The sequence below is a fragment of the Nycticebus coucang genome, chromosome 1 (assembly GCF_027406575.1).
Source record: "Nycticebus coucang isolate mNycCou1 chromosome 1, mNycCou1.pri, whole genome shotgun sequence".
Classification (NCBI taxonomy): Eukaryota; Metazoa; Chordata; class Mammalia; order Primates; family Lorisidae; genus Nycticebus; species Nycticebus coucang.
The window spans coordinates 167,913,558-167,928,681 of record NC_069780.1 but is presented as its reverse complement, the minus strand read 5'-3'; the positions used below and the strand labels follow the sequence as shown (position 1 = coordinate 167,928,681).

At 42.8% G+C, this 15,124-nt stretch overlaps 1 non-coding gene across 1 annotated transcript; it reads right to left on the bottom strand.

The window, feature by feature from the left end:
- Positions 1-439: 439 nt before the first annotated feature.
- LOC128593466 (small nucleolar RNA U13) lies at positions 440-543 on the bottom strand. Its single transcript, XR_008382361.1, has one exon. It is a non-coding gene; the product is annotated as a small nucleolar RNA U13 (small nucleolar RNA).
- Positions 544-15,124: the final 14,581 nt, after the last annotated feature.

The window sequence follows — 15,124 nt, the reverse complement described above, 5'->3', positions numbered from 1 at the left end:
ATAATTTACTACGTATTTCAAGATGGGAAGTGCAGAACGTTAACCGAGCACAGGCTTTTTTGAGCAGGGGTGCTCTGTGGCTGCACAGGTCGCAAGCCCGCGAAGCCACCCTGGCACCGGCCTCCTCCTTATTTCTTACCCCGTCTGTTCAACTGTAAAGTGTAGCAAGTTAGTTTGTTCATGGCCCTGAAAAAGAAAGGCCGTTTCAACAGGGCCAAGGGTTATATTCTCCATCCCAGGGTCATCGTGTTGTGATGACGCCACATGGGCTCAGTCTCTTCATCCTGCAGTTACCCAGAGAGGGAGGAAGGGAGACAGCTGAGTGACCAGCCTGGGGTACAGGAAAACTTCACATCTATCACATGGGCTTTCTTATCATGGGGTTTCACAAATCTTTAAAATAAAAGCTGCTGACTTCCCCCCCTCCTTTTTTTTTTCATGTCAGACGGGTAATGTGCTGACGTCATAACAAGATTTGCGGGAGGCATATCTCACGCATGCGCATGAAAACCCAATCATCATGCTTATGAACTACAAAAAACTCTAACTTCCCATTATTCAGAAGCTTGCTATCCAATGCGAGGCTTACCTTAGCCGATTTATTTACAAGTCAAAGTAGAAATTTGTTATCAGGAGTTTAGTGGCGATAAGGGTTCAAACATTACATATTCTATGCCTGGAACAAAATACCATGTGTACTTCAAGAATATACACAAATACTGCATATAGATTAAAAAATGAAAAAATTAACAAAGTGACATGTGAATAGCACTTTCTCTTCTATCAACTCAAATGTTTCAGAAAAATCATATCAATAAGACCTCATAATGATTGACTGAGCTTGTGAAAGCGTGAGTTCTTTATCTGTTACTGATGTCCAAGGTGGTTTGGGGCAAGTCACTTAATTGCTCTGTATTTTGGTCTGCTTAATTGTAAGCAAAGATAACAATACTCACCAGGTTATTGGGAAATAAAATAATATGGATAAAGAACTTTGTATGCTGTTTCTTATCAAAGTCTATACATACAAGTATCAATGAGTTATTACCTAAATAATACCCATTAGGATACATAACAAAGGGAAATGAGCAGGTACTAATTATATATACTTTTTTTGAAAGAAAAAGTTTGCTTTCCTGTATCTAGTTTCAAAATGTACATTTGCACAAAATGTTTCATTCTCTGTTTTTTTTTTTTTTGTTTTTTTTTTGTAGAGACAGAGTCTCACTGTACCGCCCTCGGGTAGAGTGCCGTGGCGTCACACGGCTCACAGCAACCTCTACTCTTGGGCTTACGCGATTCTCTTGCCTCAGCCTCCCGAGCAGCTGGGACTACTCTGAGGCGCCCGCCACAACGCCCGGCTATTTTTTGGTTGCAGTTTGGCCGGGGCTGGGTTTGAACCCGCCACCCTCGGCATATGGGGCCCTACTCACTGAGCCACAGGCGTCGCCCAATTCTCTGTTTTTTTTTTAAAGTGAGGTCTTGATATGTAGTCCAGGCTGATCCTGGGCTCAAGCAATCTTCCTACCTAAAGCCTCTTGAGTAGCTAGGATTCCAAGTGCAGGCCACAATGCTTGGTTTCTACAAAATGTTTTCCTAAAAAGAAAAATATCATCCTTTATATCCTTTAGCCTTTGTTCTGGAAATTGGACAAGCCCTCTGTTCTGTTCACCCTCTTTTGCTCATCATGCTTATCAATATTTCTCCGTCTCAATAAACTCTATCCTAACAATTAAAAAAATTAAAAAATAAAAACAAATAAAAAGTCAAAAATAGTGAAAAAAATCCAAAATATGTTTCTGTTAGTGACTTGGCTGGACAGTAACATATAGAAGCCACAACTCGACTTACAAAGAGCCAATCGGCCATAGCAATATAATTTTCCATTGTTTCCCATTAATCATTTGATGCTGAGAAATTCTCACGGTATATTAGATTCTGGTTGGAACATACTCTTTTCAAGAAGCTGATGCAAATATGCAGAGGGAATTCTTTCTTTCTTTATTTATTTATTGAGGCAGAGTCTTAAGCTGTCGCCCTGGGTAGAGTGCCGTGCTCAAGCAATCCTCTTGCCTCAGTTTTTTCTATTTTTAGTAGAAACAGGATCTTGCTTTCTCAGGCTGGTCTTGAACTCCTTTTTTTTTTTTTTTTTTTAAGAGACAGAGTCTCATTTTGTCGCCCTCAGTGGAGTGCTGTCCCGTCATAGCTCACAGCAACCTCCAGCTCTTCGGCTTAGGCAATTCTCTTGTCTCAGCCTCCTGAGTAAGTGGGATTACAGGCGCCCACCACGACGCCCAGCTATTTTTTTTTTTTGCAGTTTTGCCCAAGGCTGGATTTGAACCCCCCCACCCTCAGTATATAGGGTTGGCACCCTACTCACTGAGCCACAGGCACTGCCCATGCTCTCGAACTCTTGAGCTCAAGCAATCTACCTGCCTGATCCTCCCAGAGTGCTAGTATTACAGGTGTTAGCCACTGCGCCCTGCTTTCAGAGTCAGATCTTAAAGGAGAGAGCACAAGCTTTTGTAAAGTCATCAAAGACAAGGGGCCAAATAATTTAAGGAATTCAGCTGTTCAGCAAATATTTATTAACTACCTACTGCATGGTGGCAACAGGCTAGGGGCTGATCAAAATAAGGTTGTCCTTATTTAAGGTTTGTCGTAAGGTTGTCCTCACAACCTTACATCTATTAGGGGAAACAGAATAATATCCCGGGAGAAATAAATAAATGAGAGGACTGCAATTATTAGAAAGTTCTATGAGCAAATGATCAGGGAATGTGGTGGAGAATGATGGGGGCAGAGTTAGTCACATCAGTTGGGAAAACTGCTAGGAGCTTTTGGAGAAGGTGACAGAGGAACTGGGACCTGAGAGAATAATGATAAAGACCCCAGGAATGCTCCTGGGGCAGAGGGAACTGTCAGTGCCAAGGCCCTGAGGAGGGAAAGGGCTTGGCATGTCCAGGGCAGAGAGAGAAGACCATGTTGGCTGGAGCCCAGTAGAAAGGAGGAGGCTGGAGGGACATGAGGTTGGAGGGCCAGGTCTTCCAGGGTCCTGCAGGCTGAGCGTAGGAGTGTGTGTTTGGCTTCTGAGAGCGATGAGGAGCTACCGAGGCAGGAAGGACACTGATGTACTGTGTTCAAAGACTACTTTGGCTTTGGTGGTCGAGCAGGGGGTTGAGCACAGAAAACAGGAGAAACAAAGAGGCTGGCTGGGAAGTTGCCACAGTAGCCCAAGTGAGATGGATGTAGAGGTCAATTCCTTAGTAGTCAGCCACTTGGCCATGGACCTCTGCTCTGCCTGAAGTCCTTAGGCTCCTGCTGGCTGCCCTGCCCCTGACCCAAATACTCCACTGTAGGAATATCCAACCTGTTCCCAACAATGTCCCAGAAACTCTATCATGCTGGCAATTGCTGGGTATTTGGAAGAGGCTGGTGGATGGTGGCTAAGAGAAGCCATTAGTGGGAATAATGGATAAATAATGGATAAAATGCGGCTACAATCCGAACATTTCTCCAGGGTGGAAAATTCTAGAAGCCCAAGGGGTCAGAGAGTGGAATGTGGTGGAGCCCCAGGTTGGAGATCAACAGCGCAAGATTCTGAGGTCAACATGTAGGTCAGAATCAACACACGGAGCCTCTGCGTGATGCCTGCGGGGCGGGGAGAGGGGTTTGAACCCACCCAGAAGTGATGCATCACTGATGACACTTTCAATTTCCTTTTATAAATAATTTTAATTTTTACTGGTTTGTAGACTCTCCAGAGACACTATGATATGATTTGACTGATGAGATTCTAAAATTCTCATTCACATCTGTATTTCAAATACATTTTAGGAAAGCTTTATTCTACCAGAGGCTGACAGGTTTCCATGGCAGCACAGCATAAAGGAAAGTATGCAAGTTTTGGTCAGACGGGAATTTGCAGGAAGCCTGGCTTAGCCACATTCGAGTTCTATTGTTTTGGTCAAGCCATTTGAACTCCCGCCACCTCAGTCTTCACACCTGTGTAATGGGGCTGTAAAGATGGCAGATAATAGTTGTAAACTGTCTGGCTCTTGTAGACACATGATAACTATCAGAATTGTGATTACAGGGCCAAAGAAACATGTTTCTTTCTCACATGAACTAGACAGCTTATACAAAAAGAAAATAAACCTCTTTTCTACACGCATAGGTTGTATTGAGTCCTGACACACACAGGCGGTCACACCAAAGAGCGAGGAAGGGCAATCACCAGCCCTTCCCGAGTCCCTGTTGTAGGAGCTGCTCAAAGCATTGTTAACAACGCCTCAGGAGAAACATCATCATCACACTCATTGTCATTTTTTACTTTCTCTTTTGAGGTTGTGGATGAAAACCATTGGAGTTGGGAAAATGACTGGAATGTTCTTCCTCACTCATGAAATTACCTCAGTACAAAAGCTCTAAGAACTTTCAGCAGTCTCAAAGCTCACCAGGGTGCCAAGCCTGAACTTACTTGCTTTTAAAACATAAGTGAAGATGGTTCTTTAAATGTAACTTCTCACTGCACCCAGAAATGAAAAATTCCAGCTTGTCACTGATCTCTTACAAAATCTGGTAGAAGCTACCTCTTTTTGTAGGCAGGATTCATATAAAACAGCCCAGCTCAGCCCTTGTTCCTTTGTTTGCTCCATGTGTGGTTATAATTGTTTCATTCTTGAGGTTTCTTATTCACAGGGGCTTCCTGTAGAAGTTACCAGGGGTTTATTTCTGCCTTTGCAAAGTAGGCGAAAGGTCCATCCTCCCACCCACCTCTGTCTGAGCATTAAATCACAGACCATGGCAGCTGGGCTGGGCTCATCCTCTAAGCCTTTGATTTTCCTTAGGTCCTAAGGAAAACCTTTGATATCCTAAGGGTGCAAGACACCAAAACCAGAAAAACTTTATTATAACTTTTTGAGTTGCTGTTGTTTATTTGTTTAGTTGATATCAGTAACTAGCATTTCCTTCTTCAACTTTCCTATTTAAGGTTAGACCATGGAAGATAATGCAATATGAGGAGGAAGAATGTTTGAGAAAAGACAATACTAGAAGTAACTTTTATTTTTGGAAGTTTTGAAAACAAATAGAGGGAAATGAGATACCCTCATGAAAGAGAGCAAGAATTAGGATCTGGAAGAGATTATTTTCCTCATTGAAAGAAAACATAAATATTGAAGTTATCGTAGTGACCTGAGTTGGTTTATGAGAATGGGAAATTCAATTTCCTCTCCTGGCCTCCCTCACAGGTTGGGGAGGACCACCTACATTTTCAGGATGTTGGTCCCTTGCCCAACCCAATCCTGCAAAAGTGGAAGAGAGAAGCCCAGAGGGAGAGATTGGCAGTCCCAAGATGATCCTGGCTTTCCTCACAATTTCACTTAGTACATCAAGGCCTCACGTTAAGGTATGAAGTGAACCCAGGCAACTTTTTAAGTGGCGTGATTTTAGAAACTCTAGAAAAGCAGCCTGGATCAAATTTTTCCTGAAGATGTCTGCATCTCTTATTAAGACTCTGTTCTGGGGCAGCACCTGTGGCTCAGTCGGTAAGGCGCCGGCCCCATATACCGAGGGTGGCGGGTTCAAACCTGACCCTGGCTGAACTACAACCAAAAAATAGCCGGGCGTTGTGGCGGGCGCCTGTAGTCCCAGCTACTCGGGAGGCTGAGGCAGGAGAATCGCTTAAGCCCAGGAGTTGGAGGTTGCTGTGAGCTGTATGATGCCATGGCACTCCACCAAGGACCATAAAGTGAAACTCCGTCTCTATAAAAAAAAAATAAAGACTCTGTTCTGGCTCAGCGCCTATAGCTCAGAGGCTAGGGCAACGGCCACATACATCAGGACTGGCGGGTTCGAACCTGGCCCAGGCCTGCCAAACAACAACAACAACAAAAATAGCCAGACCTTGTGGCAGTTGCCTGTAATCCCAGCTACTTGGGAGGCTAAGGCAAGAGAATTGCTTAAGCCCAAGAGTTTGTGATGCCACAGCACTCTACTGAGAGGGACAGAGGGAGGGGGGTAGGGCCTTGGGGTATGTCACACTTTATTGGGGCAAGACATGATTGCAAGAGGGACTTTACCTAACAATTGCAATCAGTGTAACCTGGCTTATTGTACCCTCAATGAATCCCCAACAATAAAAAAAAAAAGGATAAAAAAAAAAAAAGAAAGAAAAGAAAAGGACTCTCTTCTGTGTGTGGGCTCATTTTAACTTCCTTCTAAAAGGTCATGAGCTATCTGGGAAGAGTAAATGACAATGCAGTTACTACCCATTCCAATTTTAGTATGACTTATCATCCCCCCTTTTCCCAAGGGTGCTATGGGAAATGTTTGTGTCCCCCTAAAGTTTATAAAGTGAAGCCCTAATCTTCAGTATGACACTATTAGGAGATGGGGCCTTTGGGGAGGTAATTAGGTCCTGAAGGAGAGGCCCTCCTGATGGCATTAGTGCCCTTATAAAAAAGAGATGGAAATAAGTACAACTAGAATATATGAATTTTTTTTTTTTTTTTTTTTTTTTTGTAGAGACAGAGTCTCACTGTACCGCCCTCGGGTAGAGTGCCGTGGCATCACACAGCTCACAGCAACCTCCAACTCCTGGGCTTAAGCCATTCTCTTGCCTCAGCTTCCCGAGCAGCTGGGACTACAGGCGCCCGCCACAACGCCCGGCTATTTTTTGGTTGCAGTTCAGCCGGAGCCGGGTTTGAACCCGCCACCCTCGGTATATGGGGCCGGCGCCTTACCGACTGAGCCACAGGCGCCACCCAGGATATATCAATTTGGATATATCAATTTTAAAAAAAGAAGAGACATGAAACAGATGATGTGTCTCTCTGGCATGCAAGGGTACAGCAAGAAGACAGGCCTCTGCAAACCAGCAAGAGGGCCCGAACCAGGAGCCGAACTGGTCAGCAACTTGGTGTTGGACTCCCAGCCTCCAGAACTGTTGAGAAAAGAACTTCCTCCATTTGAGCCTCCTACTCTATGGTGGTCTTGCTATAGCAGCACAAATTGACCAAGACAAAATGTGTAAGGGAGGTGTAAGCAAGAGTGACAGTAGGCTCTGGTATTTTTATGTCATTGGTAGGGAGGATCTGAGGATAGTTTGCTTCAGAGAGAACCTGGGACAGACAGGGTTCACCCTACTCAGAAGTGTGGACACTGCTAATCTGAACAGCCAGCCATCTCTCCTGGGATTCACAGACCAATCATTAAGCAGGCATTTGCTGAGGACCTAGTTCTGGGCACTGTGGACCCAAAGAGCTCTCAAAGATTCCTTGGGTAAATAATTAGGACATCACACACTGTGAAAATGCCGACATGCACAGGGAGCTGCGTCCAGCTCGGAGGGAGGAGACGAGGCGACAGCTGAGCCAAATTATTTCCTGGAGCAGAGATTGCAGTACTTCACTGACTCCGAGGTGCACTTTATTTTCCCATTTGTCTTATAATCAATGGAGACAGGGCCGGGTGGGCTACCATGACACAATTGTCAGTACCCGCACAGGCGCAAACTTGGTCATTTTGTTGTCAGTGCATCTGAGTCATCTGCAATGTTAGTACCACACATGTGAAGTTTAATTGCCATTTAAAGTGTCTTCAAGAAAATTGCATATGATTTGGTGCTACAGCAAAAAGATATTGTCTACACAGAAAAGCATGGGAACAGAGCAAAAAGGCTTGCATTGAACATTAAGAGAGCAGGTATTTATCATTGAAGAGAATGGTCAGAATTCTCTATTTTCTTACAATACAAGCATTTAACTAGGCTGAAGAAAAGAAGATGCTGGCAGGCACAGTGGCTCATTCCTGTAATCCCAGAGACTCGGGAGGCTGAGGGGGGAGTATCATTTGAGCCCCAGAGTTGGTGGCCGGGTGCAGTGAGCTATGATTGCACCACTGCAATACACAGCCTGGGGACAGAGGGAGACCTCATCTCTAACAAAAACAAAACAAAGGTAAGACACCCACAAGTAGATGAAATTCTGTGAGCCGTGTTACATTTTTTTTACTAAAATACAAAAAGAAAAAAAATTGCCTCTCACACACTGAGTATCAGAGCTAAAGACAGGATAGGTTGCCAAACCCAGGAGGCATACAAGGAAGTGTAAGATGAGCGAGTGGCAGATGGTGGTAGTGATGTTACGCATGGCACATGACCGTTGTTAAAGCGTTATATCACAGTTTGACAGAAAGAGTGGTGTTTTTTCTTTATTGGTAATAACAGTGGTATCTTAATTTGATATAATACAGTATTTGAAAGAGTGGCATTTTTTCTTTATTGGTAATAGCAATGGTATCTTAATTTGATATCATACAGAATGTGATTGCAAGGAACAGAAACCCATTCATTTTACCTTAAAACAAAGATAGAGATGTGCTAGAGTTAGTTCATTCGAGCTCATGAAAGGTGAATGTGTGCATGTATCTACATTCAGTAAGATCTCAATAGCTAGACACAGGCCATGATGGGAGTATTTACACCATGGAAATTAGCACATGCTACAAATCAGGGCTTTGTTTCTTTTGTATGCTTTTTAAGAGCTGGTTTGCTACCCATCCCATTGCCAAAGAGGGATTTTATGGATTATACAGGAGGATCTTCTGAAAGCCTTGCTAGAATTCAGAACAAGGTAATGTAAAGTTTTCAAGAACAAAGACACCAACTCAGCGCCTGTGGCTCAAGCAGCTAAGGCGCCAGCCACATATACCTGAGCTGGCAGGTTCGAATCTAGCACCGGCCTGCCAAACAACAATGACGGCTGCAACCAAAAAACAGCTGGGCACTGTGGTGGGCGCCTGTAGTCCCAGCTACTTGGGAGGCAGAAGCAGGAGAATCGCTTGAGCCCAGGAGTTGAAGGTTGCTGTGAGCTGTGATGCCACGGCACTCTACCCAGGGGGACAGCTTGAGGCTCTGTCTCAAAAAAAAAAACAACAAAGACACCTTCTCTGTGTGTGTTTTCTTTTTGTTTTCTCTGGAGCCACATGAACTCTTACCTCTTCTTAGATCTACACATCTCGGGCGGCGCCTGTGGCTCAGTCAGTAAGGCGCTGGCCCCATATACCGAGGGTGGCAGGTTCAAACCCGGCCTCAGCCAAACTGCAACCAAAAAATAGCCAGGCGTTGTGGCGGGCGCCTGTAGTCCCAGCTACTCAGGAGGCTGAGGCAAGAGAATGGCTTAAGCCCAGGAGTTGGAGGTTGCTGTGAGCTGTGTGATGCCACGGCACTCTACCAAGGGCCATAAAGTGAGACTCTGTCTCTACAAAAAAAAAAAAAAAAAAAGATCTACACATCTCTTCATCCTCTCTCTCCATAAAAAAGAGCCACCACTGGTACAAAGAGGGTTGTCTAAAGTACAGTATTGTCATGCTTTGCATAATAGTGTTTCAGTCAATGACAGAATACACATGTGATGGTAAATATAATGGAGCTGAAAAAGTCCTATTGCCTAGTGACATCATCGTGGTCATAATGTGGTAGTGGTAGTGCAAGGCCTTCCTCCAGTGTGGTGGTCCTGCTGGTGTAAACAACCGCAATGCACTGCCAGTCATAAAAGTCTAACACATACAATTCTGTAGAGTACATTGTACTTTATAATGATAATAAACCAACATATTATTGGTTTATATGCTACATATTTATCATACTACAATTTTTAATCGTTATTTTAGAGCGTATTCCTTTACCTTTTTTTTTTTTTTTTTTTAACTTAACTATAAAACAGCCTCAGTCAGGTCCTGCAGGAGGCATTCCAGATGAAGGCACTGCCATCATGGGAGATGACAGCTCCGTGCGTGTTATTGCCCTGAAGACCTTCCAGTGGGACAAGACATGGAGGTAGAAAACAGCAACACCGATGATCCTGATCCTATGTGGGCCTAGATTAATGTGTGTAGTTGTATCTTTTTTGTGTGTGTTTTTAACAAAAAAGTTCAAAAAGTAAAATGAATAATGTTAAAAATTAAAAAGTTTATAGAGTAATGATATAAAGAAAGAAAATATTTCTATAAAGCTGTACAGTATGTTTCTGTTTTAAGCCAAGAGTTATTACAAAAGTCAAAAAGTTCTCAAAAAATTAAAAAGTTTATAAAGTGAAAAAGGTACAGTGAGCTAAGGTTAATTCAATGGTGAAGAAAGCAAACCTTTGGTTTATGAATGTAACGTAGCCTAAGTGCACAGTGTTTATAAAGTCTTCCCAGTGCACAGTAACGTCCCAGTCCTTCACGCCCCACTCACTCATTAACCATCCCAGAGCAACTTCCAGTCTTGCGGGCTCCGTTTATGGTAAATACCCTATACAGGTGTACCATTTTTCACATGTATTTTTACTCTACCTTTTCTATATTTAGATATGTTTAGATACACGATACGTACCATTTTGTTACAATTGCCTTCAGACTTCAGTACAGTAGCATGCCATACACCTCTGTAGTCCAGGGGCCTAGGTGTGTAAGTAGGCTAGATCGTCTGGATTTGTGTAAGTGGACATGGCCTATGATATTCACACAATGACAAAATTGCCTAATGGCAGTGCCCATAGCTTAGTGGGTAGGGTGCCAGCCACATACACCAAGGCTGGTGGGTTCGAACCTGGCCTGGGCCAGCTAAAACAATAATGACAACGGCAACAACAACAGCAACAAAAATTAGCTGGGCGCTGTGGTGGGCACCTGTAGTCCCAGCTACTTGGAAGGCTGAGGCAAGAGAATCGCTTAAGTCCAAGAGTTTGAAGTTGCTGTGAGCTGTGATGCCATGGCACTCTACCCAGGGCAACAGCTTGAGATTCTGTCTCAAAAAAAAAAAAAAAATTGCCTAAGGGTGCATTTCCCAACATAAATCTCTGTCATTAATCAAGGCATAACTGTGCTGTAGCATGTAGACCCACCTTTTCTAGAACCATGGCTATCACAGGTTCTCAAGAAAGAAATATAGGGGCAGGAGAAAAACGAGCATTTCATTACTTTCTTTTTAAAATTTCATGTTCATGGAGGGTACAAGCAACTAGGATACAATGTTTGCATTTGTTATATAGAGTCCCTCTTGTAGTCAAGTTCATTTTTAAAGAAAGTCGGTTAAGGATGAAGAGTGAGATAGAAGGATGTTTCAGGCTGAGGGAACTGCAAATACAGGGCATTGGGAGTCGCTTGAGCAAACTGGGCAGGGGAGAAGAGGAGCCTGAAGAGATGGTGAAAGCCAAGCACTGTGGCTTCATAGAATATATTGAAGACCTTGAGATTTATCCTGCATGTGACAAGGTTTCAAAGACCAAGAGTAGAAAGCCTGGAAGCCCTAGAGTCTAGACGGTCCCCAGGAAGCACACACAGTCCCAACACACATCAAGCTGCCACGGAAGGAGATTTTCAAGCCAAGGAAACTGTAGACACGCCCGCGGCTGACTCCTTCCACAGCTCAGGTACATCACTTATTCTCCCAGAGTCTCAGCTTCTTCATCTGCAAAATGGAGATAAATAATACCTACCCTCTCACGACCTCAAAGGGTTGTTGGGGAGACAAATGATATAATGTACATAAAAACCCTTTGAGACAGTAGGACACGGTTCAAGTATAAGGTATTTACTCATCTGTAAAATGAGGAGGTTGGCCCAGAGCAGAACTAATGTTCTTCTAATTCTAAAGTTCTACAACTCTGTTATTATCCTTATTATCTGATGATCAAGCTAAAATTATGGGTTTTATGAAACCGAAACACCCTCCTCTCATCTTGCCAAGAAAATTTAATGTGAAGCTCTTATGCTGGGAAATACCACTTCCTAGGTGGTTTCCACAGAGACGCCAATAACGATAAAGCTGTGCAGGAATGTGAGCTGTTTGGGTTTGATTAGGAAAAGGAAATTGACTTAGAAACCAGGGATGGAACCAAACCCCTAAAAAAGAACAAATGGTTTCTCTCTGTACATTACATGTACCGATGTAACTGAATCCCCTATGTGGTAACCTCTCTGCTTTTTAAAATATTACGTATCACATTACGAATGCCAAATGATTTAACAGTGGTTTTACAAAAGCATGGATGAAATTTAGAGGTTTAGAATGATGAGGTTTAGAGATTTTTTTCCTTCCTAAATTACCCTTCAGCCAGTGTTTTATGTTCAGTACCTCTGCTGAACCTAACACACTACTGCTTTATTTGCATTCACTGATTTAGTTCTTATAAAATCCTAAATAGGGTGGCGCCTGTGGCTCAGTGGGTAGGGCATCAGCCCCATATACCGAGCGTGGCGGGTTCAAACCTAGCCCCAGCCAAACTGCAACAAAAAAATAGCCGGGCATTGTGGCAGGCGCCTGTAGTCCCAGCTACTTGGGAGGCTGAGGCAAGAGAATCGCCTAACCCCAAGAGTTGGAGGTTGCTGTGAGCTGGGTGACACGCTACGGCACTCTACTGAGGGTGATAAAGTGAGACTGTCTCTACAAAAAATAAGAAAATATAAAATAAAATAAAATCCTTACTGAGGTAAACACTCTTCTTGGCCCCATTATACTGAAGAGAAACTGAGGCTCAGATAGGCTAACCAGCTTGCTCAGTTTCCTATTGCCAGCAAGTGGTGGTACCAGGCTCGAGGGTCCCAGAGCCTGGCTCCACACTGCGTCCTTATTATGTCACCTGGCGGTAGCTCCTCTCTGACTGCTACATATAGTTTCCCAAAAACACTTTTTCCAAAGCAAAAGATAACTCCGTGACATGTATAAGGAAGGGGAGGTGACCCGGAAAGGATCTCAATGGAATAAAGACTCTGAGATAATTAATTGGCAGCAGTTAAGAATGAGTAGTATGTTCAATGTTCCCAGAAGCAACAAACAATCCACGTTTTCTGGAACAGTCAGCCTAAGATATCAGAGCCATCATGTTTCAGGAAGGACTCTGAATTTCAAAAACCCTTTTACTCCACGAATAAATGGGAGGCTTCCTCATTCCAGCTAATAAGGATTTGCGAGAAGACAGTAAACCTGTCCTTTAGTGGTTGACCAGAGAATCAATTGCAGCTGTTTCTTCCTGTAGTTCAGAGTGATAAAATCTCTGGGAAGTCAATGAGACCCCGAGGAAAAGATTTTCTCCCCATTTTCTAAGCAAAACCCTTTAATCGAATATCTTTTTTCACACGCATTAAAGAGACTTCATACAATCAGAGAAAAACCAAACAATTACATTAGATTTTCCTTTTCTTTGGTTAACTGTAAATGTTTGTGAGGCACAAAAGCCCCTAGTGGGGAAGAAAAGGATAATACAGTTCAGCAATATACTGCTATTTCTAGAACATAATTACCACGTAGAGAGATCAAGTACCACGCATTTATTGAGCATTTACTAAGAGCCTAGCTGCATGAAATAGAAAATAAAAGCAACAGGATCTTAATTAACGGATTCTTGGGACCAAACTTAGTAAAAACGAAGAAGTAAACAAGATTTCTATGTAAACTCTGCAAGCAAAACTGCCTAACAATAGAAAAGAACATTAAAGGGATGGAGAATTGTGAAGTGTCCCTCTCTTACCAAGTCCATCTTTGGGCAACCTTCTCTCCCTTAAGCACAGAAACACCTGTATCCATCTTCAAACTCTTCACTTCACTTTCATTCAACAGATATGGGCAGTCCCCAGTTACAAACAAGATAGACTTGGTAGGTTTGTTCTTAAGGTGAATTTGTATGTAAGTTGAAACAGGTACACTTGTCTACTACCTATAATAGCCTCCATTCATAAGTGTGAGCCACCCATCAGTCAGATGTTTGTAACTTAGGGACTTCTACACTGTTGTACTGTGGTGGGCTCCCTGCATCTCTGGTTAGAAGCTAAGAGTGCAAGATGAAACTAGAGGACACTAATAAGCTATGGTTCCAGCCAGTATGTAGGAAAGTCTTATCACTGCCCTCCCTTCTCACCTCCCTAGTCCAAACAGAATATAATAACCAATCATTCACTCTGATGAATGGATTGGCTGATTATGGATTAGGCAAAGTTCATTCATACTATACCTTTGCATTTTAAGTTTGTTTTTTCTAATTGTAGAAAAAGAGTTTCAGATAGGAAGGAAGAAGAGAGCCTAGAACGGCTATTTTCTGCTTATCTACCTGACGCTGAGAGTCTCAGCTCAAATGTCACCTCTTCCGAGAGCCTTTCTATGATGTTTGCTCTAATGTTGGCCCTCTATCACATTATGCTGTTTTATTTTATTCATAGCACTTACCAATATCAGAAATTATCTTGTACATTTCTTTACTGTATGTCTCCCTGTGCATGAGAGCAATGACCATGTGCTATAATTTGAATGCTTATCTTCCTCTAAAATATGTATTGAAGTTTTAATTCTCAATACAATAGTATTAGAAGGTGAGGCCTTTAGAAGGAGGTTAGGTCTTGAGGACTTTGGCCACAAACATAGGATTTGTGCCTTATAATAGAACTTGAGGAAATCAGCGAGTCCATTGTTATACTTTCATTTCTTCTGCTGTGTGAGGACACAGAATGAAGATACCATCGTATAAGCGGAAACCAGCCCAGACACTAGACACCTTGATCTTGGACTTTCCAGTCTCTACAATCATGAGAAATAAATTTGAGAAAAAAATTATCCAGTCTAAGGTATTTTGTTATTGCATTAAGAACAGACTAAGGCACCCTTTCAGTTCCCAGGGCCTAACATATCATCTAGAACAGAGTGTCATTGTTGAATGAGTAAATGAACAAATGAATTTATTTGACTACCTGATTTAGTTCCATACGAGTGGTTGGCAGGGCCTTGAAGATTTGAGGGATCAGATGTTGGTGTTTATACCTAGACCAGGGGTAGGCAAATGACAGGCCAGCTGCCTATTTTGATAAATATAGTTTATTGGAGCTATTAGTTTACTCATTATTTGTGGTCACTTTTGCACGCAATGACAGAACCGAGTAGTTACAACAGAGCTTTGCAGTCTTAATCTGACAATATTTATAATCTGGCCCTTTAGAAAAGGTTTGCTGGCCCCTCCCAAGACTTGCCCCAGTAGAACTGAACTGAAACTTTTAATAGTTGAGCTATTGAGAACCAAGGAGTTAGTGTCTCTTTTTCATTAAAAATGTGAACCAAGCTGGGGTATCCTCTTCACTGTGGCATCTACAGGAG